The 23,932-nt window shown below is 66.9% G+C and overlaps 11 non-coding genes across 11 annotated transcripts; all 11 read right to left on the bottom strand.

The window, feature by feature from the left end:
• Window positions 1–911: 911 nt before the first annotated feature.
• Window positions 912–1,030, bottom strand: LOC134758093 (5S ribosomal RNA). The gene has a single exon (XR_010132929.1). It is a non-coding gene; the product is annotated as a 5S ribosomal RNA (ribosomal RNA).
• A 2,072-nt stretch (window positions 1,031–3,102) lies between these two features.
• On the bottom strand, window positions 3,103–3,221 carry LOC129529831 (5S ribosomal RNA). The gene has a single exon (XR_008675363.2). It is a non-coding gene; the product is annotated as a 5S ribosomal RNA (ribosomal RNA).
• Window positions 3,222–5,285: 2,064 nt separating this feature from the next.
• On the bottom strand, window positions 5,286–5,404 carry LOC129529948 (5S ribosomal RNA). Its single transcript, XR_008675468.2, has one exon. It is a non-coding gene; the product is annotated as a 5S ribosomal RNA (ribosomal RNA).
• A 2,069-nt stretch (window positions 5,405–7,473) lies between these two features.
• On the bottom strand, window positions 7,474–7,592 carry LOC129529953 (5S ribosomal RNA). Its single transcript, XR_008675474.2, has one exon. It is a non-coding gene; the product is annotated as a 5S ribosomal RNA (ribosomal RNA).
• Window positions 7,593–9,719: 2,127 nt separating this feature from the next.
• LOC129529823 (5S ribosomal RNA) lies at window positions 9,720–9,838 on the bottom strand. Its single transcript, XR_008675360.1, has one exon. It is a non-coding gene; the product is annotated as a 5S ribosomal RNA (ribosomal RNA).
• A 2,127-nt stretch (window positions 9,839–11,965) lies between these two features.
• Window positions 11,966–12,084, bottom strand: LOC129529821 (5S ribosomal RNA). The gene has a single exon (XR_008675359.1). It is a non-coding gene; the product is annotated as a 5S ribosomal RNA (ribosomal RNA).
• Window positions 12,085–14,210: 2,126 nt separating this feature from the next.
• Window positions 14,211–14,329, bottom strand: LOC129529818 (5S ribosomal RNA). Its single transcript, XR_008675358.1, has one exon. It is a non-coding gene; the product is annotated as a 5S ribosomal RNA (ribosomal RNA).
• Window positions 14,330–16,452: 2,123 nt separating this feature from the next.
• Window positions 16,453–16,571, bottom strand: LOC129529817 (5S ribosomal RNA). Its single transcript, XR_008675357.1, has one exon. It is a non-coding gene; the product is annotated as a 5S ribosomal RNA (ribosomal RNA).
• A 2,127-nt stretch (window positions 16,572–18,698) lies between these two features.
• LOC129529815 (5S ribosomal RNA) lies at window positions 18,699–18,817 on the bottom strand. The gene has a single exon (XR_008675356.1). It is a non-coding gene; the product is annotated as a 5S ribosomal RNA (ribosomal RNA).
• A 2,123-nt stretch (window positions 18,818–20,940) lies between these two features.
• LOC129529814 (5S ribosomal RNA) lies at window positions 20,941–21,059 on the bottom strand. Its single transcript, XR_008675355.1, has one exon. It is a non-coding gene; the product is annotated as a 5S ribosomal RNA (ribosomal RNA).
• Window positions 21,060–23,186: 2,127 nt separating this feature from the next.
• Window positions 23,187–23,305, bottom strand: LOC129529812 (5S ribosomal RNA). Its single transcript, XR_008675354.1, has one exon. It is a non-coding gene; the product is annotated as a 5S ribosomal RNA (ribosomal RNA).
• Window positions 23,306–23,932: the final 627 nt, after the last annotated feature.

The following is a 23,932-nucleotide window of genomic DNA, read 5'->3' on the forward strand; positions in this document are numbered from 1 at the left end:
CCGCCCGTTTGGCGGGAGCCGTGGCACCGGGCGGGCCCGGAGGCCTGGGTCTCTGGCGTGTCCTCGGGACTGGAGTCGTGGACACGAAGTCGGGGGCATTGGGAATCCCGGGTGCACAGGGACTGTTTTCCTGGTGGCTGGCGAAGCAATGTCCTTCCCCCGGGTAAAGCAGCCCATGCGTTCTGGAGCCGAGGTCTTGGTTGGCGTCCGTGGCACCCGCTGCCCCTGCCCGCCCCTTGCCCCGGTTTGGAAGGGTGCGACGACGGCGCCCGATGGGTGAATTGAATGGCCTGGGCGTTCCGGGAGCGGGAAGGCACCGCGAACGGACGGGACCCCGCGGCTGCGACTTTGGGGTCCGGCCCCCTGCCCTCCCAGGCTGGAGCCGGGCGCCTGGCGGGGCGGCGGCGAGGCGGAAGCGGTGGGACGCTGCTGCCCGGCGTGCAGTAGGAGCGGACCCCCAGGAGGAGGACCCCGGCTGCGGCGGGTGTGTAGGTGGGCGGTAAAGGGGGAGCAGAGTCAGGGGAGGTTGGGAAGCATGGCGACTGTAGGGGGAAGGGAGGCAGCGGGGAAGCCAAAAAAGCCTACAGCAGGCCGTGCGGGCGCGGTGGCTACCGCCTGTAATCCCAGCACTCTGGGAGGCAGAGGCGGGTGGATCACGAGGTCAGGAGCTCGAGACGATCCCGGCTAACAGAGTGAAACCCCGTCTCTAGGAAAAAGAGAAAAAATTAGCCGGGCGAGGTGGCGGGCGCCTGTAGGCCCAGCTTCTCGGGAGGCTGAGGCCGGAGAATGGCGTGAACCCGGGAGGCGGAGCTTGCAGTGAGCCGAGATGGCGCCACTGCACTCCAGCCTGGGCGACAGAGCGAGACTCCGTCTGGAAGAAAAGGAAAGAAAAAGCAAAAAGCCAAAGAAAAAGCCTACAGCACCCGGTATTCCCAGGCGGTCTCCCATCCAAGTACTAACCAGGCCCGACCCTGCTTAGCTTCCGAGATCAGACGAGATCGGGCGCGTTCAGGGTGGTATGGCCGTAGACGCCCAAGGAGGCGCATGGCTGCCCCAAGAGCCCGGCCGGGACGTGCCCGCCGGATTGCAGCCGTCACCGCCGGCCCGGGGCCGCGGGGCTCGGATCGGGGACCCCCGAGCCGCTGGCCCGCGGCCTTCCTCCGGCTCCCGTGCTCCCGAGGTTCCACCACATCGGGCCCGCTGGGAGCAGGGAGTGCTCCGAGGCGTCAGGGCCCAGGGCCCACCATCCTGGGACGCCCTCCGTTCCTCCGCCCTGTGGCGGAGGCAGCGTTTTGGATCCCTCGCCACACAGGGGCTCCTGCGAGGCCCCCTCTTGCCCCACCCACCCAGAGCCGTCAGTGCTGGCCAAAGGCGAGCAGCCGGCCCAGCCGCGCGGGGCTTTTCTCTCACAACGCCCCCACCACGGTCGCTTGTCTCGACCAAGACCCGGCCGGGGGGCAACAGGGCGTGGGGTGTAGCCGGTCGGGGGGTGGCCCTGTTTTGCCCCGCGCTGGCTCTAGAGGCGGCGGCCTGATCCCGGGTGAGAGGGCCTGAGAGAAACCCAGACACACCCCATCACCACCAGGAGCAAATCCACTCCACCACATGCAGACACAGCCGGGCGTGCCCGCAGGCGCGCACGTGGACACAAACACACACAGAGACACACACACTCGCACGCACACACACACACGCGGGTTGAAGGAAAGCAAGGACGAGATTGATGGAGAGATAGAAACCGAGTGAAGGAGAGACAGCGATCGACAGAGAGAGGGGAGGGCGAGAGGGAAGGAGACAGACAGGCTGAGAAAGAGAGAGGGACAGAGAAAGAGAGAGAGAGACAGAGAGACAGAGGGAAAACGGCAGAAGTAGCGCGAGGTCCACGGGGAAACCTAGAAGAGAGAGGCGGAGGGAGCTAGAGAGCGAGAGCGATAGAGACTGAGAGAGGAAGCGCCCGGCTCCGTTAGGCAGCGCCCTCTTGAGCAGGTCGGGATAGGGTGGAGGGGGCTTGGGCTGCGCCAGAACACGGGGGCGAGGCGGTCCGTGCGAGAGGACCGACGGAGCGCTGAGACGGGCTTTTTCTTGGATGAATTGCTTGCTTTGGAGGTGGGTTTCGTAGGCTCCTGCCTTTCTTGGCACCTCCCTGTGCTCTGGGTGCCTTGCGGCGGGCCCCGAGATTTGCAGAGCGTGCCCGCCCGTTTGGCGGGAGCCGTGGCACCGGGCGGGCCCGGAGGCCTGGGTCTCTGGCGTGTCCTCGGGACTGGAGTCGTGGACACGAAGTCGGGGGCATTGGGAATCCCGGGTGCACAGGGACTGTTTTCCTGGTGGCTGGCGAAGCAATGTCCTTCCCCCGGGTAAAGCAGCCCATGCGTTCTGGAGCCGAGGTCTTGGTTGGCGTCTGTGGCACCCGCTGCCCCTGCCCGCCCCTTGCCCCGGTTTGGAAGGGTGCGACGACGGCGCCCGATGGGTGAATTGAATGGCCTGGGCGTTCCGGGAGCGGGAAGGCACCGCGAACGGACGGGACCCCGCGGCTGCGACTTTGGGGTCCGGCCCCCTGCCCTCCCAGGCTGGAGCCGGGCGCCTGGCGGGGCGGCGGCGAGGCGGAAGCGGTGGGACGCTGCTGCCCGGCGTGCAGTAGGGGCGGACCCCCAGGAGGAGGACCCCGGCTGCGGCGGGTGTGTAGGTGGGCGGTAAAGGGGGAGCAGAGTCAGGAGAGGTTGGGAAGCATGGCGACTGTAGGGGGAAGGGAGGCAGCGGGGAAGCCAAAAAAGCCTACAGCAGGCCGTGCGGGCGCGGTGGCTCCCGCCTGTAATCCCAGCAGTCTGGGAGGCAGAGGCGGGTGGATCACGAGGTCAGGAGCTCGAGACCATCCCGGCTAACAGGGTGAAACCCCGTCTCTAGGAAAAAGAGAAAAAATTAGCCGGGCGAGGTGGCGGGCGCCTGTAGGCCCAGCTACTCGGGAGGCTGAGGCCGGAGAATGGCGTGAACCCGGGAGGCGGAGCTTGCAGTGAGCCGAGATGGCGCCACTGCACTCCAGCCTGGGCGACAGAGCGAGACTCCGTCTGGAAGAAAAGGAAAGAAAAAGCAAAAAGCCAAAGAAAAAGCCTACAGCACCCGGTATTCCCAGGCGGTCTCCCATCCAAGTACTAACCAGGCCCTACCCTGCTTAGCTTCCGCGATCAGACGAGATCGGGCGCGTTCAGGGTGGTATGGCTGTAGATGCCCGAGGAGGCGCATGGCTGCCCCAAGAGCCCGGCCGGGACGTGCCCGCCGTATTGCAGCCATCACCGCCGGCCCGGGGCCGCGGGGCTCGGATCGGGGACCCCCGAGCCGCTGGCCCGCGGCCTTCCTCCGGGTCCCGTGCTCCCGAGGTTCCACCACATCGGGCCCGCTGGGAGCAGGGAGTGCTCCGAGGCGTCAGGGCCCAGGGCCCACGATCCTGGGACGCCCTCCGTTCCTCCGCCCTGTGGCGGAGGCAGCGTTTTGGATCCCTCGCCACACAGGGGCTTCTACGAGGCCCCCTCTTGCCCCACCCACCCAGAGCCGTCATTGCTGGCCAAAGGCGACCAGAAGGCCCAGCCGTTCGGGGCTTTTCTCTCACAACGCCCCCACCACGGTCGCTTGTCTCGACCAAGACCCGGCCGGGGGGCAACAGGGCGTGGGGTGTAGCCGGTCGGGGGGTGGCCCTGTTTTGCCCCGCGCTGGCACTAGAGGCGGCGGCCTGATCCCGGGTGAGAGGGCCTGAGAGAAACCCAGACACACCCCATCACCACCAGGAGCAAATCCACTCCACCACAGGCAGACACAGCCGGGCGTGCTCGCAGGCGCGCACGTGGACACAAACACACACAGAGACACACACGCAAGCACACACACACACGCGGGTTGAAGGAAAGCAAGGACAAGATGGATGGAGAGATAGAAACCGAGTGAGGGAGAGACAGCGATCGACAGAGAGAGGGGAGGGCGAGAGGGAAGGAGACAGGCTGAGAAAGAGAGAGGGACAGAGAAAGAGAGAGAGAGATAGAGAGACAGAGGGAAAACGGCAGAAGTAGCGCGAGGTCCACGGGGAAACCTAGAAGAGAGAGGCGGAGGGAGCTAGAGAGCGAGAGCGATAGAGACTGAGAGAGGAAGCGCCCGGCTCCGTTAGGCAGCGCCCTCTTGAGCAGGTCGGGATAGGGTGGAGGGGGCTTGGGCTGCGCCAGAACACGGGGGCCAGGCGGTCCGTGCGAGAGGACCGACGGAGCGCTGAGACGGGCTTTTTCTTGGATGAATTGCTTGCTTTGGAGGTGGGTTTCGTAGGCTCCTGCCTTTCTTGGCACCTCCCTGTGCTCTGGGTGCCTTGCGGCGGGCCCCGAGATTTGCAGAGCGCGCCCGCCCGTTTGGCGGGAGCCGTGGCACCGGGCGGGCCCGGAGGCCTGGGTCTCTGGCGTGTCCTCGGGACTGGAGTCGTGGACACGAAGTCGGGGGCATTGGGAATCCCGGGTGCACAGGGACTGTTTTCCTGGTGGCTGGCGAAGCAATGTCCTTCCCCCGGGTAAAGCAGCCCATGCGTTCTGGAGCCGAGGTCTTGGTTGGCGTCCGTGGCACCCGCTGCCCCTGCCCGCCCCTTGCCCCGGTTTGGAAGGGTGCGACGACGGCGCCCGATGGGTGAATTGAATGGCCTGGGCGTTCCGGGAGCGGGAAGGCACCGCGAACGGACGGGACCCCGCGGCTGCGACTTTGGGGTCCGGCCCCCTGCCCTCCCAGGCTGGAGCCGGGCGCCTGGCGGGGCGGCGGCGAGGCGGAAGCGGTGGGACGCTGCTGCCCGGCGTGCAGTAGGAGCGGACCCCCAGGAGGAGGACCCCGGCTGCGGCGGGTGTGTAGGTGGGCGGTAAAGGGGGAGCAGAGTCAGGGGAGGTTGGGAAGCATGGCGACTGTAGGGGGAAGGGAGGCAGCGGGGAAGCCAAAAAAGCCTACAGCAGGCCGTGCGGGCGCGGTGGCTACCGCCTGTAATCCCAGCACTCTGGGAGGCAGAGGCGGGTGGATCACGAGGTCAGGAGCTCGAGACGATCCCGGCTAACAGAGTGAAACCCCGTCTCTAGGAAAAAGAGAAAAAATTAGCCGGGCGAGGTGGCGGGCGCCTGTAGGCCCAGCTTCTCGGGAGGCTGAGGCCGGAGAATGGCGTGAACCCGGGAGGCGGAGCTTGCAGTGAGCCGAGATGGCGCCACTGCACTCCAGCCTGGGCGACAGAGCGAGACTCCGTCTGGAAGAAAAGGAAAGAAAAAGCAAAAAGCCAAAGAAAAAGCCTACAGCACCCGGTATTCCCAGGCGGTCTCCCATCCAAGTACTAACCAGGCCCGACCCTGCTTAGCTTCCGAGATCAGACGAGATCGGGCGCGTTCAGGGTGGTATGGCCGTAGACGCCCAAGGAGGCGCATGGCTGCCCCAAGAGCCCGGCCGGGCCGTGCCCGCCGGATTGCAGCCGTCACCGCCGGCCCGGGGCCGCGGGGCTCGGATCGGGGACCCCCGAGCCGCTGGCCCGCGGCCTTCCCCCGGCTCCCGTGCTCCCGAGGTTCCACCACATCGGGCCCGCTGGGAGCAGGGAGTGCTCCGAGGCGTCAGGGCCCAGGGCCCACCATCCTGGGACGCCCTCCGTTCCTCCGCCCTGTGGCGGAGGCAGCGTTTTGGATCCCTCGCCACACAGGGGCTCCTGCGAGGCCCCCTCTTGCCCCACCCACCCAGAGCCGTCAGTGCTGGCCAAAGGCGACCAGAAGGCCCAGCCGTTCGGGGCTTTTCTCTCACAACGCCCCCACCACGGTCGCTTGTCTCGACCAAGACCCGGCCGGGGGGCAACAGGGCGTGGGGTGTAGCCGGTCGGGGGGTGGCCCTGTTTTGCCCCACGCTGGCACTAGAGGCGGCGGCCTGATCCCGGGTGAGAGGGCCTGAGAGAAACCCAGACACACCCCATCACCACCAGGAGCAAATCCACTCCACCACAGGCAGACACAGCCGGGCGTGCTCGCAGGCGCGCACGTGGACACAAACACACACAGAGACACACACGCAAGCACACACACACACGCGGGTTGAAGGAAAGCAAGGACGAGATCGATGGAGAGATAGAAACCGAGTGAGGGAGAGAGACAGCGATCGACAGAGAGAGGGGAGGGTGAGAGGGAAGGAGACAGACAGGCTGAGAAAGAGAGAGGGACAGAGAAAGAGAGAGAGAGACAGAGAGACGGAGGGAAAACGGCAGAAGTAGCGCGAGGTCCACGGGGAAACCTAGAAGAGAGAGGCGGAGGGAGCTAGAGAGCGAGAGCGATAGAGACTGAGAGAGGAAGCGCCCGTCTCCGGTAGGCAGCGCCCTCTTGAGCAGGTCGGGATAGGGTGGAGGGGGCTTGGGCTGCGCCAGAACACGGGGGCCAGGCGGTCCGTGCGAGAGGACCGACGGAGCGCTGAGACGGGCTTTTTCTTGGATGAATTGCTTGCTTTGGAGGTGGGTTTCGTAGGCTCCTGCCTTTCTTGGCACCTCCCTGTGCTCTGGGTGCCTTGCGGCGGGCCCCGAGATTTGCAGAGCGCGCCCGCCCGTTTGGCGGGAGCCGTGGCACCGGGCGGGCCCGGAGGCCTGGGTCTCTGGCGTGTCCTCGGGACTGGAGTCGTGGATGCGAAGTCGGGGGCATTGGGAATCCCGGGTGCACAGGGACTGTTTTCCTGGTGGCTGGCGAAGCAATGTCCTTCCCCCGGGTAAAGCAGCCCATGCGTTCTGGAGCCGAGGTCTTGGTTGGCGTCCGTGGCACCCGCTGCCCCTGCCCGCCCCTTGCCCCGGTTTGGAACGGTGCGACGACGGCGCCCGATGGGTGAATTGAATGGCCTGGGCGTTCCGGGAGCGGGAAGGCACCGCGAACGGACGGGACCCCGCGGCTGCGACTTTGGGGTCCGGCCCCCTGCCCTCCCAGGCTGGAGCCGGGCGCCTGGCGGGGCGGCGGCGAGGCGGAAGCGGTGGGACGCTGCTGCCCGGCGTGCAGTAGGGGCGGACCCCCAGGAGGAGGACCCCGGCTGCGGCGGGGGTGTAGGTGGGCGGTAAAGGGGGAGCAGAGTCAGGGGAGGTTGGGAAGCATGGCGACTGTAGGGGGAAGGGAGGCAGCGGGGAAGCCAAAAAAGCCTGCAGCAGGCCGTGCGGGCGCGGTGGCTCCCGTCTGTAATCCCAGCACTCTGGGAGGCAGAGGCGGGTGGATCACGAGGTCAGGAGCTCGAGACCATCCCGGCTAACAGGGTGAAACCCCGTCTCTAGGAAAAAGAGAAAAAATTAGCCGGGCGAGGTGGCGGGCGCCTGTAGGCCCAGCTACTCGGGAGGCTGAGGCCGGAGAATGGCGTGAACCCGGGAGGCGGAGCTTGCAGTGAGCCGAGATGGCGCCACTGCACTCCAGCCTGGGCGACAGAGCGAGACTCCGTCTGGAAGAAAAGGAAAGAAAAGCAGAAAGCCAAAGAAAAAGCCTACAGCACCCGGTATTCCCAGGCGGTCTCCCATCCAAGTACTAACCAGGCCCGACCCTGCTTAGCTTCCGAGATCAGACGAGATCGGGCGCGTTCAGGGTGGTATGGCCGTAGACGCCCGAGGAGGCGCCTGGCTGCCCCAAGAGCCCGGCCGGGCCGTGCCCGCCGGATTGCAGCCGTCACCGCCGGCCCGGGGCCGCGGGGCTCGGATCGGGGACCCCCGAGCCGCTGGCCCGCGGCCTTCCCCCGGCTCCCGTGCTCCCGAGGTTCCACCACATCGGGCCCGCTGGGAGCAGGGAGTGCTCCGAGGCGTCAGGGCCCAGGGCCCACCATCCTGGGACGCCCTCCGTTCCTCCGCCCTGTGGCGGACGCAGCGTTTTGGATCCCTCGCCGCACAGGGGCTCCTGCGAGGCCCCCTCTTGCCCCACCCACCCCGAGCCGTCAGTGCTGGCCAAAGGCCAACAGCCGGCCTAGCCGCGCGGTGCCTTTCTCTCACAACGCCCCCACCACGGTCGCTGGTCTCGACCAAGACCCGGCCGGGGGGCAAGAGGGCGTGGGGTGTAGCCGGTCGTGGGGTGGCCCCGTTTTGCGCCGGGCTGGCACTAGGGGCGGCGGCCTGATCTCGGGTGAGAGGGCCTGAGAGAAACCCAGACACACCCCACCACCAGCAGGAGCAAATCCACTCCCCCACACACAGACACACCCGGGCGCGCTCGCACGCGCGCTCGCGGACACACACACACACAGAAACACACACACACTGACACACACACACAGAGACACACACACACAGACACACGCACACCCACACACACGCGCACGCACACACACACGCGGCTTGAAGGAGAGCAAGGACGAGATCGATGGAGAGATAGAAACCGAGTGAGGGAGAGAGACAGCGATCGACAGAGAGAGGGGAGGGCGAGAGGGAAGGAGACAGACAGGCTGAGAAAGAGAGAGGGACAGAGAAAGAGAGAGAGAGACAGAGAGACGGAGGGAAAACGGCAGAAGTAGCGCGAGGTCCACGGGGAAACCTAGAAGAGAGAGGCGGAGGGAGCTAGAGAGCGAGAGCGATAGAGACTGAGAGAGGAAGCGCCCGGCTCCGTTAGGCAGCGCCCTCTTGAGCAGGTCGGGATAGGGTGGAGGGGGCTTGGGCTGCGCCAGAACACGGGGGCCAGGCGGTCCGTGCGAGAGGACCGACGGAGCGCTGAGACGGGCTTTTTCTTGGATGAATTGCTTGCTTTGGAGGTGGGTTTCGTAGGCTCCTGCCTTTCTTGGCACCTCCCTGTGCTCTGGGTGCCTTGCGGCGGGCCCCGAGATTTGCAGAGCGCGCCCGCCCGTTTGGCGGGAGCCGTGGCACCGGGCGGGCCCGGAGGCCTGGGTCTCTGGCGTGTCCTCGGGACTGGAGTCGTGGACACGAAGTCGGGGGCATTGGGAATCCCGGGTGCACAGGGACTGTTTTCCTGGTGGCTGGCGAAGCAATGTCCTTCCCCCGGGTAAAGCAGCCCATGCGTTCTGGAGCCGAGGTCTTGGTTGGCGTCCGTGGCACCCGCTGCCCCTGCCCGCCCCTTGCCCCGGTTTGGAAGGGTGCGACGACGGCGCCCGATGGGTGAATTGAATGGCCTGGGCGTTCCGGGAGCGGGAAGGCACCGCGAACGGACGGGACCCCGCGGCTGCGACTTTGGGGTCCGGCCCCCTGCCCTCCCAGGCTGGAGCCGGGCGCCTGGCGGGGCGGCGGCGAGGCGGAAGCGGTGGGACGCTGCTGCCCGGCGTGCAGTAGGGGCGGACCCCCAGGAGGAGGACCCCGGCTGCGGCGGGGGTGTAGGTGGGCGGTAAAGGGGGAGCAGAGTCAGGGGAGGTTGGGAAGCATGGCGACTGTAGGGGGAAGGGAGGCAGCGGGGAAGCCAAAAAAGCCTGCAGCAGGCCGTGCGGGCGCGGTGGCTCCCGCCTGTAATCCCAGCACTCTGGGAGGCAGAGGCGGGTGGATCACGAGGTCAGGAGCTCGAGACCATCCCGGCTAACAGGGTGAAACCCCGTCTCTAGGAAAAAGAGAAAAAATTAGCCGGGCGAGGTGGCGGGCGCCTGTAGGCCCAGCTACTCGGGAGGCTGAGGCCGGAGAATGGCGTGAACCCGGGAGGCGGAGCTTGCAGTGAGCCGAGATGGCGCCACTGCACTCCAGCCTGGGCGACAGAGCGAGACTCCGTCTGGAAGAAAAGGAAAGAAAAGCAGAAAGCCAAAGAAAAAGCCTACAGCACCCGGTATTCCCAGGCGGTCTCCCATCCAAGTACTAACCAGGCCCGACCCTGCTTAGCTTCCGAGATCAGACGAGATCGGGCGCGTTCAGGGTGGTATGGCCGTAGACGCCCGAGGAGGCGCCTGGCTGCCCCAAGAGCCCGGCCGGGCCGTGCCCGCCGGATTGCAGCCGTCACCGCCGGCCCGGGGCCGCGGGGCTCGGATCGGGGACCCCCGAGCCGCTGGCCCGCGGCCTTCCCCCGGCTCCCGTGCTCCCGAGGTTCCACCACATCGGGCCCGCTGGGAGCAGGGAGTGCTCCGAGGCGTCAGGGCCCAGGGCCCACCATCCTGGGACGCCCTCCGTTCCTCCGCCCTGTGGCGGACGCAGCGTTTTGGATCCCTCGCCGCACAGGGGCTCCTGCGAGGCCCCCTCTTGCCCCACCCACCCCGAGCCGTCAGTGCTGGCCAAAGGCCAACAACCGGCCTAGCCACGCGGTGCCTTTCTCTCACAACGCCCCCACCACGGTCGCTGGTCTCGACCAAGACCCGGCCGGGGGGCAAGAGGGCGTGGGGTGTAGCCTGTCGTGGGGTGGCCCCGTTTTGCGCCGGGCTGGCACTAGGGGCGGCGGCCTGATCTCGGGTGAGAGGGCCTGAGAGAAACCCAGACACACCCCACCACCAGCAGGAGCAAATCCACTCCCCCACACACAGACACACCCGGGCGCGCTCGCACGCGCGCTCGGGGACACACACACACACAGAAACACACACACACTGACACACACACACAGAGACACACACACACAGACACACGCACACCCACACACACGCGCACGCACACACACACGCGGCTTGAAGGAGAGCAAGGACGAGATCGATGGAGAGATAGAAACCGAGTGAGGGAGAGAGACAGCGATCGACAGAGAGAGGGGAGGGCGAGAGGGAAGGAGACAGACAGGCTGAGAAAGAGAGAGGGACAGAGAAAGAGAGAGAGAGACAGAGAGACGGAGGGAAAACGGCAGAAGTAGCGCGAGGTCCACGGGGAAACCTAGAAGAGAGAGGCGGAGGGAGCTAGAGAGCGAGAGCGATAGAGACTGAGAGAGGAAGCGCCCGGCTCCGTTAGGCAGCGCCCTCTTGAGCAGGTCGGGATAGGGTGGAGGGGGCTTGGGCTGCGCCAGAACACGGGGGCCAGGCGGTCCGTGCGAGAGGACCGACGGAGCGCTGAGACGGGCTTTTTCTTGGATGAATTGCTTGCTTTGGAGGTGGGTTTCGTAGGCTCCTGCCTTTCTTGGCACCTCCCTGTGCTCTGGGTGCCTTGCGGCGGGCCCCGAGATTTGCAGAGCGCGCCCGCCCGTTTGGCGGGAGCCGTGGCACCGGGCGGGCCCGGAGGCCTGGGTCTCTGGCGTGTCCTCGGGACTGGAGTCGTGGACACGAAGTCGGGGGCATTGGGAATCCCGGGTGCACAGGGACTGTTTTCCTGGTGGCTGGCGAAGCAATGTCCTTCCCCCGGGTAAAGCAGCCCATGCGTTCTGGAGCCGAGGTCTTGGTTGGCGTCCGTGGCACCCGCTGCCCCTGCCCGCCCCTTGCCCCGGTTTGGAAGGGTGCGACGACGGCGCCCGATGGGTGAATTGAATGGCCTGGGCGTTCCGGGAGCGGGAAGGCACCGCGAACGGACGGGACCCCGCGGCTGCGACTTTGGGGTCCGGCCCCCTGCCCTCCCAGGCTGGAGCCGGGCGCCTGGCGGGGCGGCGGCGAGGCGGAAGCGGTGGGACGCTGCTGCCCGGCGTGCAGTAGGGGCGGACCCCCAGGAGGAGGACCCCGGCTGCGGCGGGGGTGTAGGTGGGCGGTAAAGGGGGAGCAGAGTCAGGGGAGGTTGGGAAGCATGGCGACTGTAGGGGGAAGGGAGGCAGCGGGGAAGCCAAAAAAGCCTGCAGCAGGCCGTGCGGGCGCGGTGGCTCCCGCCTGTAATCCCAGCACTCTGGGAGGCAGAGGCGGGTGGATCACGAGGTCAGGAGCTCGAGACCATCCCGGCTAACAGGGTGAAACCCCGTCTCTAGGAAAAAGAGAAAAAATTAGCCGGGCGAGGTGGCGGGCGCCTGTAGGCCCAGCTACTCGGGAGGCTGAGGCCGGAGAATGGCGTGAACCCGGGAGGCGGAGCTTGCAGTGAGCCGAGATGGCGCCACTGCACTCCAGCCTGGGCGACAGAGCGAGACTCCGTCTGGAAGAAAAGGAAAGAAAAGCAGAAAGCCAAAGAAAAAGCCTACAGCACCCGGTATTCCCAGGCGGTCTCCCATCCAAGTACTAACCAGGCCCGACCCTGCTTAGCTTCCGAGATCAGACGAGATCGGGCGCGTTCAGGGTGGTATGGCCGTAGACGCCCAAGGAGGCGCCTGGCTGCCCCAAGAGCCCGGCCGGGCCGTGCCCGCCGGATTGCAGCCGTCACCGCCGGCCCGGGGCCGCGGGGCTCGGATCGGGGCCCCCGAGCCGCTGGCCCGCGGCCTTCCCCCGGCTCCCGTGCTCCCGAGGTTCCACCACATCGGGCCCGCTGGGAGCAGGGAGTGCTCCGAGGCGTCAGGGCCCAGGGCCCACCATCCTGGGACGCCCTCCGTTCCTCCGCCCTGTGGCGGACGCAGCGTTTTGGATCCCTCGCCGCACAGGGGCTCCTGCGAGGCCCCCTCTTGCCCCACCCACCCAGAGCCGTCAGTGCTGGCCAAAGGCCAACAGCCGGCCTAGCCGCGCGGTGCCTTTCTCTCACAACGCCCCCACCACGGTCGCTGGTCTCGACCAAGACCCGGCCGGGGGGCAAGAGGGCGTGGGGTGTAGCCGGTCGTGGGGTGGCCCCGTTTTGCGCCGGGCTGGCACTAGGGGCGGCGGCCTGATCTCGGGTGAGAGGGCCTGAGAGAAACCCAGACACACCCCACCACCAGCAGGAGCAAATCCACTCCCCCACACACAGACACACCCGGGCGCGCTCGCACGCGCGCTCGCGGACACACACACACACAGAAACACACACACACTGACACACACACACAGAGACACACACACACAGACACACGCACACCCACACACACGCGCACGCACACACACACGCGGCTTGAAGGAGAGCAAGGACGAGATCGATGGAGAGATAGAAACCGAGTGAGGGAGAGAGACAGCGATCGACAGAGAGAGGGGAGGGCGAGAGGGAAGGAGACAGACAGGCTGAGAAAGAGAGAGGGACAGAGAAAGAGAGAGAGAGACAGAGAGACGGAGGGAAAACGGCAGAAGTAGCGCGAGGTCCACGGGGAAACCTAGAAGAGAGAGGCGGAGGGAGCTAGAGAGCGAGAGCGATAGAGACTGAGAGAGGAAGCGCCCGGCTCCGTTAGGCAGCGCCCTCTTGAGCAGGTCGGGATAGGGTGGAGGGGGCTTGGGCTGCGCCAGAACACGGGGGTCAGGCGGTCCGTGCGAGAGGACCGACGGAGCGCTGAGACGGGCTTTTTCTTGGATGAATTGCTTGCTTTGGAGGTGGGTTTCGTAGGCTCCTGCCTTTCTTGGCACCTCCCTGTGCTCTGGGTGCCTTGCGGCGGGCCCCGAGATTTGCAGAGCGCGCCCGCCCGTTTGGCGGGAGCCGTGGCACCGGGCGGGCCCGGAGGCCTGGGTCTCTGGCGTGTCCTCGGGACTGGAGTCGTGGACACGAAGTCGGGGGCATTGGGAATCCCGGGTGCACAGGGACTGTTTTCCTGGTGGCTGGCGAAGCAATGTCCTTCCCCCGGGTAAAGCAGCCCATGCGTTCTGGAGCCGAGGTCTTGGTTGGCGTCCGTGGCACCCGCTGCCCCTGCCCGCCCCTTGCCCCGGTTTGGAAGGGTGCGACGACGGCGCCCGATGGGTGAATTGAATGGCCTGGGCGTTCCGGGAGCGGGAAGGCACCGCGAACGGACGGGACCCCGCGGCTGCGACTTTGGGGTCCGGCCCCCTGCCCTCCCAGGCTGGAGCCGGGCGCCTGGCGGGGCGGCGGCGAGGCGGAAGTGGTGGGACGCTGCTGCCCGGCGTGCAGTAGGGGCGGACCCCCAGGAGGAGGACCCCGGCTGCGGCGGGGGTGTAGGTGGGCGGTAAAGGGGGAGCAGAGTCAGGGGAGGTTGGGAAGCATGGCGACTGTAGGGGGAAGGGAGGCAGCGGGGAAGCCAAAAAAGCCTGCAGCAGGCCGTGCGGGCGCGGTGGCTCCCGCCTGTAATCCCAGCACTCTGGGAGGCAGAGGCGGGTGGATCACGAGGTCAGGAGCTCGAGACCATCCCGGCTAACAGGGTGAAACCCCGTCTCTAGGAAAAAGAGAAAAAATTAGCCGGGCGAGGTGGCGGGCGCCTGTAGGCCCAGCTACTCGGGAGGCTGAGGCCGGAGAATGGCGTGAACCCGGGAGGCGGAGCTTGCAGTGAGCCGAGATGGCGCCACTGCACTCCAGCCTGGGCGACAGAGCGAGACTCCGTCTGGAAGAAAAGGAAAGAAAAGCAGAAAGCCAAAGAAAAAGCCTACAGCACCCGGTATTCCCAGGCGGTCTCCCATCCAAGTACTAACCAGGCCCGACCCTGCTTAGCTTCCGAGATCAGACGAGATCGGGCGCGTTCAGGGTGGTATGGCCGTAGACGCCCGAGGAGGCGCCTGGCTGCCCCAAGAGCCCGGCCGGGCCGTGCCCGCCGGATTGCAGCCGTCACCGCCGGCCCGGGGCCGCGGGGCTCGGATCGGGGACCCCCGAGCCGCTGGCCCGCGGCCTTCCCCCGGCTCCCGTGCTCCCGAGGTTCCACCACATCGGGCCCGCTGGGAGCAGGGAGTGCTCCGAGGCGTCAGGGCCCAGGGCCCACCATCCTGGGACGCCCTCCGTTCCTCCGCCCTGTGGCGGACGCAGCGTTTTGGATCCCTCGCCGCACAGGGGCTCCTGCGAGGCCCCCTCTTGCCCCACCCACCCCGAGCCGTCAGTGCTGGCCAAAGGCCAACAGCCGGCCTAGCCGCGCGGTGCCTTTCTCTCACAACGCCCCCACCACGGTCGCTGGTCTCGACCAAGACCCGGCCGGGGGGCAAGAGGGCGTGGGGTGTAGCCGGTCGTGGGGTGGCCCCGTTTTGCGCCGGGCTGGCACTAGGGGCGGCGGCCTGATCTCGGGTGAGAGGGCCTGAGAGAAACCCAGACACACCCCACCACCAGCAGGAGCAAATCCACTCCCCCACACACAGACACACCCGGGCGCGCTCGCACGCGCGCTCGCGGACACACACACACACAGAAACACACACACACTGACACACACACACAGAGACACACACAGACACACGCACACCCACACACACGCGCACGCACACACACACGCGGCTTGAAGGAGAGCAAGGACGAGATCGATGGAGAGATAGAAACCGAGTGAGGGAGAGAGACAGCGATCGACAGAGAGAGGGGAGGGCGAGAGGGAAGGAGACAGACAGGCTGAGAAAGAGAGAGGGACAGAGAAAGAGAGAGAGAGACAGAGAGACGGAGGGAAAACGGCAGAAGTAGCGCGAGGTCCACGGGGAAACCTAGAAGAGAGAGGCGGAGGGAGCTAGAGAGCGAGAGCGATAGAGACTGAGAGAGGAAGCGCCCGGCTCCGTTAGGCAGCGCCCTCTTGAGCAGGTCGGGATAGGGTGGAGGGGGCTTGGGCTGCGCCAGAACACGGGGGTCAGGCGGTCCGTGCGAGAGGACCGACGGAGCGCTGAGACGGGCTTTTTCTTGGATGAATTGCTTGCTTTGGAGGTGGGTTTCATAGGCTCCTGCCTTTCTTGGCACCTCCCTGTGCTCTGGGTGCCTTGCGGCGGGCCCCGAGATTTGCAGAGCGCGCCCGCCCGTTTGGCGGGAGCCGTGGCACCGGGCGGGCCCGGAGGCCTGGGTCTCTGGCGTGTCCTCGGGACTGGAGTCGTGGACACGAAGTCGGGGGCATTGGGAATCCCGGGTGCACAGGGACTGTTTTCCTGGTGGCTGGCGAAGCAATGTCCTTCCCCCGGGTAAAGCAGCCCATGCGTTCTGGAGCCGAGGTCTTGGTTGGCGTCCGTGGCACCCGCTGCCCCTGCCCGCCCCTTGCCCCGGTTTGGAAGGGTGCGACGACGGCGCCCGATGGGTGAATTGAATGGCCTGGGCGTTCCGGGAGCGGGAAGGCACCGCGAACGGACGGGACCCCGCGGCTGCGACTTTGGGGTCCGGCCCCCTGCCCTCCCAGGCTGGAGCCGGGCGCCTGGCGGGGCGGCGGCGAGGCGGAAGCGGTGGGACGCTGCTGCCCGGCGTGCAGTAGGGGCGGACCCCCAGGAGGAGGACCCCGGCTGCGGCGGGGGTGTAGGTGGGCGGTAAAGGGGGAGCAGAGTCAGGGGAGGTTGGGAAGCATGGCGACTGTAGGGGGAAGGGAGGCAGCGGGGAAGCCAAAAAAGCCTGCAGCAGGCCGTGCGGGCGCGGTGGCTCCCGCCTGTAATCCCAGCACTCTGGGAGGCAGAGGCGGGTGGATCACGAGGTCAGGAGCTCGAGACCATCCCGGCTAACAGGGTGAAACCCCGTCTCTAGGAAAAAGAGAAAAAATTAGCCGGGCGAGGTGGCGGGCGCCTGTAGGCCCAGCTACTCGGGAGGCTGAGGCCGGAGAATGGCGTGAACCCGGGAGGCGGAGCTTGCAGTGAGCCGAGATGGCGCCACTGCACTCCAGCCTGGGCGACAGAGCGAGACTCCGTCTGGAAGAAAAGGAAAGAAAAGCAGAAAGCCAAAGAAAAAGCCTACAGCACCCGGTATTCCCAGGCGGTCTCCCATCCAAGTACTAACCAGGCCCGACCCTGCTTAGCTTCCGAGATCAGACGAGATCGGGCGCGTTCAGGGTGGTATGGCCGTAGACGCCCGAGGAGGCGCCTGGCTGCCCCAAGAGCCCGGCCGGGCCGTGCCCGCCGGATTGCGGCCGTCACCGCCGGCCCGGGGCCGCGGGGCTCGGATCGGGGACCCCCGAGCCGCTGGCCCGCGGCCTTCCCCCGGCTCCCGTGCTCCCGAGGTTCCACCACATCGGGCCCGCTGGGAGCAGGGAGTGCTCCGAGGCGTCAGGGCCCAGGGCCCACCATCCTGGGACGCCCTCCGTTCCTCCGCCCTGTGGCGGACGCAGCGTTTTGGATCCCTCGCCGCACAGGGGCTCCTGCGAGGCCCCCTCTTGCCCCACCCACCCAGAGCCGTGAGTGCTGGCCAAAGGCCAACAGCCGGCCCAGCCGCGCGGGGCTTTTCTCTCACAACGCCCCCACCACGGTCGCTGGTCTCGACCAAGACCCGGCCGGGGGGCAAGAGGGCGTGGGGTGTAGCCGGTCGTGGGGTGGCCCCGTTTTGCGCCGGGCTGGCACTAGGGGCGGCGGCCTGATCTCGGGTGAGAGGGCCTGAGAGAAACCCAGACACACCCCACCACCAGCAGGAGCAAATCCACTCCCCCACACACAGACACACCCGGGCGCGCTCGCACGCGCGCTCGCGGACACACACACACACAGAAACACACACACACTGACACACACACACAGAGACACACACACACAGACACACGCACACCCACACACACGCGCACGCACACACACACGCGGCTTGAAGGAGAGCAAGGACGAGATCGATGGAGAGATAGAAACCGAGTGAGGGAGAGAGACAGCGATCGACAGAGAGAGGGGAGGGCGAGAGGGAAGGAGACAGACAGGCTGAGAAAGAGAGAGGGACAGAGAAAGAGAGAGAGAGACAGAGAGACGGAGGGAAAACGGCAGAAGTAGCGCGAGGTCCACGGGGAAACCTAGAAGAGAGAGGCGGAGGGAGCTAGAGAGCGAGAGCGATAGAGACTGAGAGAGGAAGCGCCCGGCTCCGTTAGGCAGCGCCCTCTTGAGCAGGTCGGGATAGGGTGGAGGGGGCTTGGGCTGCGCCAGAACACGGGGGTCAGGCGGTCCGTGCGAGAGGACCGACGGAGCGCTGAGACGGGCTTTTTCTTGGATGAATTGCTTGCTTTGGAGGTGGGTTTCGTAGGCTCCTGCCTTTCTTGGCACCTCCCTGTGCTCTGGGTGCCTTGCGGCGGGCCCCGAGATTTGCAGAGCGCGCCCGCCCGTTTGGCGGGAGCCGTGGCACCGGGCGGGCCCGGAGGCCTGGGTCTCTGGCGTGTCCTCGGGACTGGAGTCGTGGACACGAAGTCGGGGGCATTGGGAATCCCGGGTGCACAGGGACTGTTTTCCTGGTGGCTGGCGAAGCAATGTCCTTCCCCCGGGTAAAGCAGCCCATGCGTTCTGGAGCCGAGGTCTTGGTTGGCGTCCGTGGCACCCGCTGCCCCTGCCCGCCCCTTGCCCCGGTTTGGAAGGGTGCGACGACGGCGCCCGATGGGTGAATTGAATGGCCTGGGCGTTCCGGGAGCGGGAAGGCACCGCGAACGGACGGGACCCCGCGGCTGCGACTTTGGGGTCCGGCCCCCTGCCCTCCCAGGCTGGAGCCGGGCGCCTGGCGGGGCGGCGGCGAGGCGGAAGCGGTGGGACGCTGCTGCCCGGCGTGCAGTAGGGGCGGACCCCCAGGAGGAGGACCCCGGCTGCGGCGGGGGTGTAGGTGGGCGGTAAAGGGGGAGCAGAGTCAGGGGAGGTTGGGAAGCATGGCGACTGTAGGGGGAAGGGAGGCAGCGGGGAAGCCAAAAAAGCCTGCAGCAGGCCGTGCGGGCGCGGTGGCTCCCGCCTGTAATCCCAGCACTCTGGGAGGCAGAGGCGGGTGGATCACGAGGTCAGGAGCTCGAGACCATCCCGGCTAACAGGGTGAAACCCCGTCTCTAGGAAAAAGAGAAAAAATTAGCCGGGCGAGGTGGCGGGCGCCTGTAGGCCCAGCTACTCGGGAGGCTGAGGCCGGAGAATGGCGTGAACCCGGGAGGCGGAGCTTGCAGTGAGCCGAGATGGCGCCACTGCACTCCAGCCTGGGCGACAGAGCGAGACTCCGTCTGGAAGAAAAGGAAAGAAAAGCAGAAAGCCAAAGAAAAAGCCTACAGCACCCGGTATTCCCAGGCGGTCTCCCATCCAAGTACTAACCAGGCCCGACCCTGCTTAGCTTCCGAGATCAGACGAGATCGGGCGCGTTCAGGGTGGTATGGCCGTAGACGCCCGAGGAGGCGCCTGGCTGCCCCAAGAGCCCGGCCGGGCCGTGCCCGCCGGATTGCGGCCGTCACCGCCGGCCCGGGGCCGCGGGGCTCGGATCGGGGACCCCCGAGCCGCTGGCCCGCGGCCTTCCCCCGGCTCCCGTGCTCCCGAGGTTCCACCACATCGGGCCCGCTGGGAGCAGGGAGTGCTCCGAGGCGTCAGGGCCCAGGGCCCACCATCCTGGGACGCCCTCCGTTCCTCCGCCCTGTGGCGGACGCAGCGTTTTGGATCCCTCGCCGCACAGGGGCTCCTGCGAGGCCCCCTCTTGCCCCACCCACCCCGAGCCGTCAGTGCTGGCCAAAGGCCAACAGCCGGCCTAGCCGCGCGGTGCCTTTCTCTCACAACGCCCCCACCACGGTCGCTGGTCTCGACCAAGACCCGGCCGGGGGGCAAGAGGGCGTGGGGTGTAGCCGGTCGTGGGGTGGCCCCGTTTTGCGCCGGGCTGGCACTAGGGGCGGCGGCCTGATCTCGGGTGAGAGGGCCTGAGAGAAACCCAGACACACCCCACCACCAGCAGGAGCAAATCCACTCCCCCACACACAGACACACCCGGGCGCGCTCGCACGCGCGCTCGCGGACACACACACACACAGAAACACACACACACTGACACACACACACAGAGACACACACACACAGACACACGCACACCCACACACACGCGCACGCACACACACACGCGGCTTGAAGGAGAGCAAGGACGAGATCGATGGAGAGATAGAAACCGAGTGAGGGAGAGAGACAGCGATCGACAGAGAGAGGGGAGGGCGAGAGGGAAGGAGACAGACAGGCTGAGAAAGAGAGAGGGACAGAGAAAGAGAGAGACAGAGAGACGGAGGGAAAACGGCAGAAGTAGCGCGAGGTCCACGGGGAAACCTAGAAGAGAGAGGCGGAGGGAGCTAGAGAGCGAGAGCGATAGAGACTGAGAGAGGAAGCGCCCGGCTCCGTTAGGCAGCGCCCTCTTGAGCAGGTCGGGATAGGGTGGAGGGGGCTTGGGCTGCGCCAGAACACGGGGGCCAGGCGGTCCGTGCGAGAGGACCGACGGAGCGCTGAGACGGGCTTTTTCTTGGATGAATTGCTTGCTTTGGAGGTGGGTTTCGTAGGCTCCTGCCTTTCTTGGCACCTCCCTGTGCTCTGGGTGCCTTGCGGCGGGCCCCGAGATTTGCAGAGCGCGCCCGCCCGTTTGGCGGGAGCCGTGGCACCGGGCGGGCCCGGAGGCCTGGGTCTCTGGCGTGTCCTCGGGACTGGAGTCGTGGACGCGAAGTCGGGGGCATTGGGAATCCCGGGTGCACAGGGACTGTTTTCCTGGTGGCTGGCGAAGCAATGTCCTTCCCCCGGGTAAAGCAGCCCATGCGTTCTGGAGCCGAGGTCTTGGTTGGCGTCCGTGGCACCCGCTGCCCCTGCCCGCCCCTTGCCCCGGTTTGGAAGGGTGCGACGACGGCGCCCGATGGGTGAATTGAATGGCCTGGGCGTTCCGGGAGCGGGAAGGCACCGCGAACGGACGGGACCCCGCGGCTGCGACTTTGGGGTCCGGCCCCCTGCCCTCCCAGGCTGGAGCCGGGCGCCTGGCGGGGCGGCGGCGAGGCGGAAGCGGTGGGACGCTGCTGCCCGGCGTGCAGTAGGGGCGGACCCCCAGGAGGAGGACCCCGGCTGCGGCGGGGGTGTAGGTGGGCGGTAAAGGGGGAGCAGAGTCAGGGGAGGTTGGGAAGCATGGCGACTGTAGGGGGAAGGGAGGCAGCGGGGAAGCCAAAAAAGCCTGCAGCAGGCCGTGCGGGCGCGGTGGCTCCCGCCTGTAATCCCAGCACTCTGGGAGGCAGAGGCGGGTGGATCACGAGGTCAGGAGCTCGAGACCATCCCGGCTAACAGGGTGAAACCCCGTCTCTAGGAAAAAGAGAAAAAATTAGCCGGGCGAGGTGGCGGGCGCCTGTAGGCCCAGCTACTCGGGAGGCTGAGGCCGGAGAATGGCGTGAACCCGGGAGGCGGAGCTTGCAGTGAGCCGAGATGGCGCCACTGCACTCCAGCCTGGGCGACAGAGCGAGACTCCGTCTGGAAGAAAAGGAAAGAAAAGCAGAAAGCCAAAGAAAAAGCCTACAGCACCCGGTATTCCCAGGCGGTCTCCCATCCAAGTACTAACCAGGCCCGACCCTGCTTAGCTTCCGAGATCAGACGAGATCGGGCGCGTTCAGGGTGGTATGGCCGTAGACGCCCGAGGAGGCGCCTGGCTGCCCCAAGAGCCCGGCCGGGCCGTGCCCGCCGGATTGCGGCCGTCACCGCCGGCCCGGGGCCGCGGGGCTCGGATCGGGGACCCCCGAGCCGCTGGCCCGCGGCCTTCCCCCGGCTCCCGTGCTCCCGAGGTTCCACCACATCGGGCCCGCTGGGAGCAGGGAGTGCTCCGAGGCGTCAGGGCCCAGGGCCCACCATCCTGGGACGCCCTCCGTTCCTCCGCCCTGTGGCGGACGCAGCGTTTTGGATCCCTCGCCACACAGGGGCTCCTGCGAGGCCCCCTCTTGCCCCACCCACCCAGAGCCGTGAGTGCTGGCCAAAGGCCAACAGCCGGCCCAGCCGCGCGGGGCTTTTCTCTCACAACGCCCCCACCACGGTCGCTGGTCTCGACCAAGACCCGGCCGGGGGGCAAGAGGGCGTGGGGTGTAGCCGGTCGTGGGGTGGCCCCGTTTTGCGCCGGGCTGGCACTAGGGGCGGCGGCCTGATCTCGGGTGAGAGGGCCTGAGAGAAACCCAGACACACCCCACCACCAGCAGGAGCAAATCCACTCCCCCACACACAGACACACCCGGGCGCGCTCGCACGCGCGCTCGCGGACACACACACACACAGAAACACACACACACTGACACACACACACAGAGACACACACACACAGACACACGCACACCCACACACACGCGCACGCACACACACACGCGGCTTGAAGGAGAGCAAGGACGAGATCGATGGAGAGATAGAAACCGAGTGAGGGAGAGAGACAGCGATCGACAGAGAGAGGGGAGGGCGAGAGGGAAGGAGACAGACAGGCTGAGAAAGAGAGAGGGACAGAGAAAGAGAGAGAGAGACAGAGAGACGGAGGGAAAACGGCAGAAGTAGCGCGAGGTCCACGGGGAAACCTAGAAGAGAGAGGCGGAGGGAGCTAGAGAGCGAGAGCGATAGAGACTGAGAGAGGAAGCGCCCGGCTCCGTTAGGCAGCGCCCTCTTGAGCAGGTCGGGATAGGGTGGAGGGGGCTTGGGCTGCGCCAGAACACGGGGGCCAGGCGGTCCGTGCGAGAGGACCGACGGAGCGCTGAGACGGGCTTTTTCTTGGATGAATTGCTTGCTTTGGAGGTGGGTTTCGTAGGCTCCTGCCTTTCTTGGCACCTCCCTGTGCTCTGGGTGCCTTGCGGCGGGCCCCGAGATTTGCAGAGCGCGCCCGCCCGTTTGGCGGGAGCCGTGGCACCGGGCGGGCCCGGAGGCCTGGGTCTCTGGCGTGTCCTCGGGACTGGAGTCGTGGACACGAAGTCGGGGGCATTGGGAATCCCGGGTGCACAGGGACTGTTTTCCTGGTGGCTGGCGAAGCAATGTCCTTCCCCCGGGTAAAGCAGCCCATGCGTTCTGGAGCCGAGGTCTTGGTTGGCGTCCGTGGCACCCGCTGCCCCTGCCCGCCCCTTGCCCTGGTTTGGAAGGGTGCGACGACGGCGCCCGATGGGTGAATTGAATGGCCTGGGCGTTCCGGGAGCGGGAAGGCACCGCGAACGGACGGGACCCCGCGGCTGCGACTTTGGGGTCCGGCCCCCTGCCCTCCCAGGCTGGAGCCGGGCGCCTGGCGGGGCGGCGGCGAGGCGGAAGCGGTGGGACGCTGCTGCCCGGCGTGCAGTAGGGGCGGACCCCCAGGAGGAGGACCCCGGCTGCGGCGGGGGTGTAGGTGGGCGGTAAAGGGGGAGCAGAGTCAGGGGAGGTTGGGAAGCATGGCGACTGTAGGGGGAAGGGAGGCAGCGGGGAAGCCAAAAAAGCCTGCAGCAGGCCGTGCGGGCGCGGTGGCTCCCGCCTGTAATCCCAGCACTCTGGGAGGCAGAGGCGGGTGGATCACGAGGTCAGGAGCTCGAGACCATCCCGGCTAACAGGGTGAAACCCCGTCTCTAGGAAAAAGAGAAAAAATTAGCCGGGCGAGGTGGCGGGCGCCTGTAGGCCCAGCTACTCGGGAGGCTGAGGCCGGAGAATGGCGTGAACCCGGGAGGCGGAGCTTGCAGTGAGCCGAGATGGCGCCACTGCACTCCAGCCTGGGCGACAGAGCGAGACTCCGTCTGGAAGAAAAGGAAAGAAAAGCAGAAAGCCAAAGAAAAAGCCTACAGCACCCGGTATTCCCAGGCGGTCTCCCATCCAAGTACTAACCAGGCCCGACCCTGCTTAGCTTCCGAGATCAGACGAGATCGGGCGCGTTCAGGGTGGTATGGCCGTAGACGCCCGAGGAGGCGCCTGGCTGCCCCAAGAGCCCGGCCGGGCCGTGCCCGCCGGATTGCAGCCGTCACCGCCGGCCCGGGGCCGCGGGGCTCGGATCGGGTACCCCCGAGCCGCTGGCCCGCGGCCTTCCCCCGGCTCCCGTGCTCCCGAGGTTCCACCACATCGGGCCCGCTGGGAGCAGGGAGTGCTCCGAGGCGTCAGGGCCCAGGGCCCACCATCCTGGGACGCCCTCCGTTCCTCCGCCCTGTGGCGGACGCAGCGTTTTGGATCCCTCGCCGCACAGGGGCTCCTGCGAGGCCCCCTCTTGCCCCACCCACCCCGAGCCGTCAGTGCTGGCCAAAGGCCAACAGCCGGCCTAGCCGCGCGGTGCCTTTCTCTCACAACGCCCCCACCACGGTCGCTGGTCTCGACCAAGACCCGGCCGGGGGGCAAGAGGGCGTGGGGTGTAGCCGGTCGTGGGGTGGCCCCGTTTTGCGCCGGGCTGGCACTAGGGGCGGCGGCCTGATCTCGGGTGAGAGGGCCTGAGAGAAACCCAGACACACCCCACCACCAGCAGGAGCAAATCCACTCCCCCACACACAGACACACCCGGGCGCGCTCGCACGCGCGCTCGCGGACACACACACAC

This window comes from Gorilla gorilla, chromosome 1 (assembly GCF_029281585.2).
Source record: "Gorilla gorilla gorilla isolate KB3781 chromosome 1, NHGRI_mGorGor1-v2.1_pri, whole genome shotgun sequence".
Taxonomy (NCBI): Eukaryota; Metazoa; Chordata; class Mammalia; order Primates; family Hominidae; genus Gorilla; species Gorilla gorilla.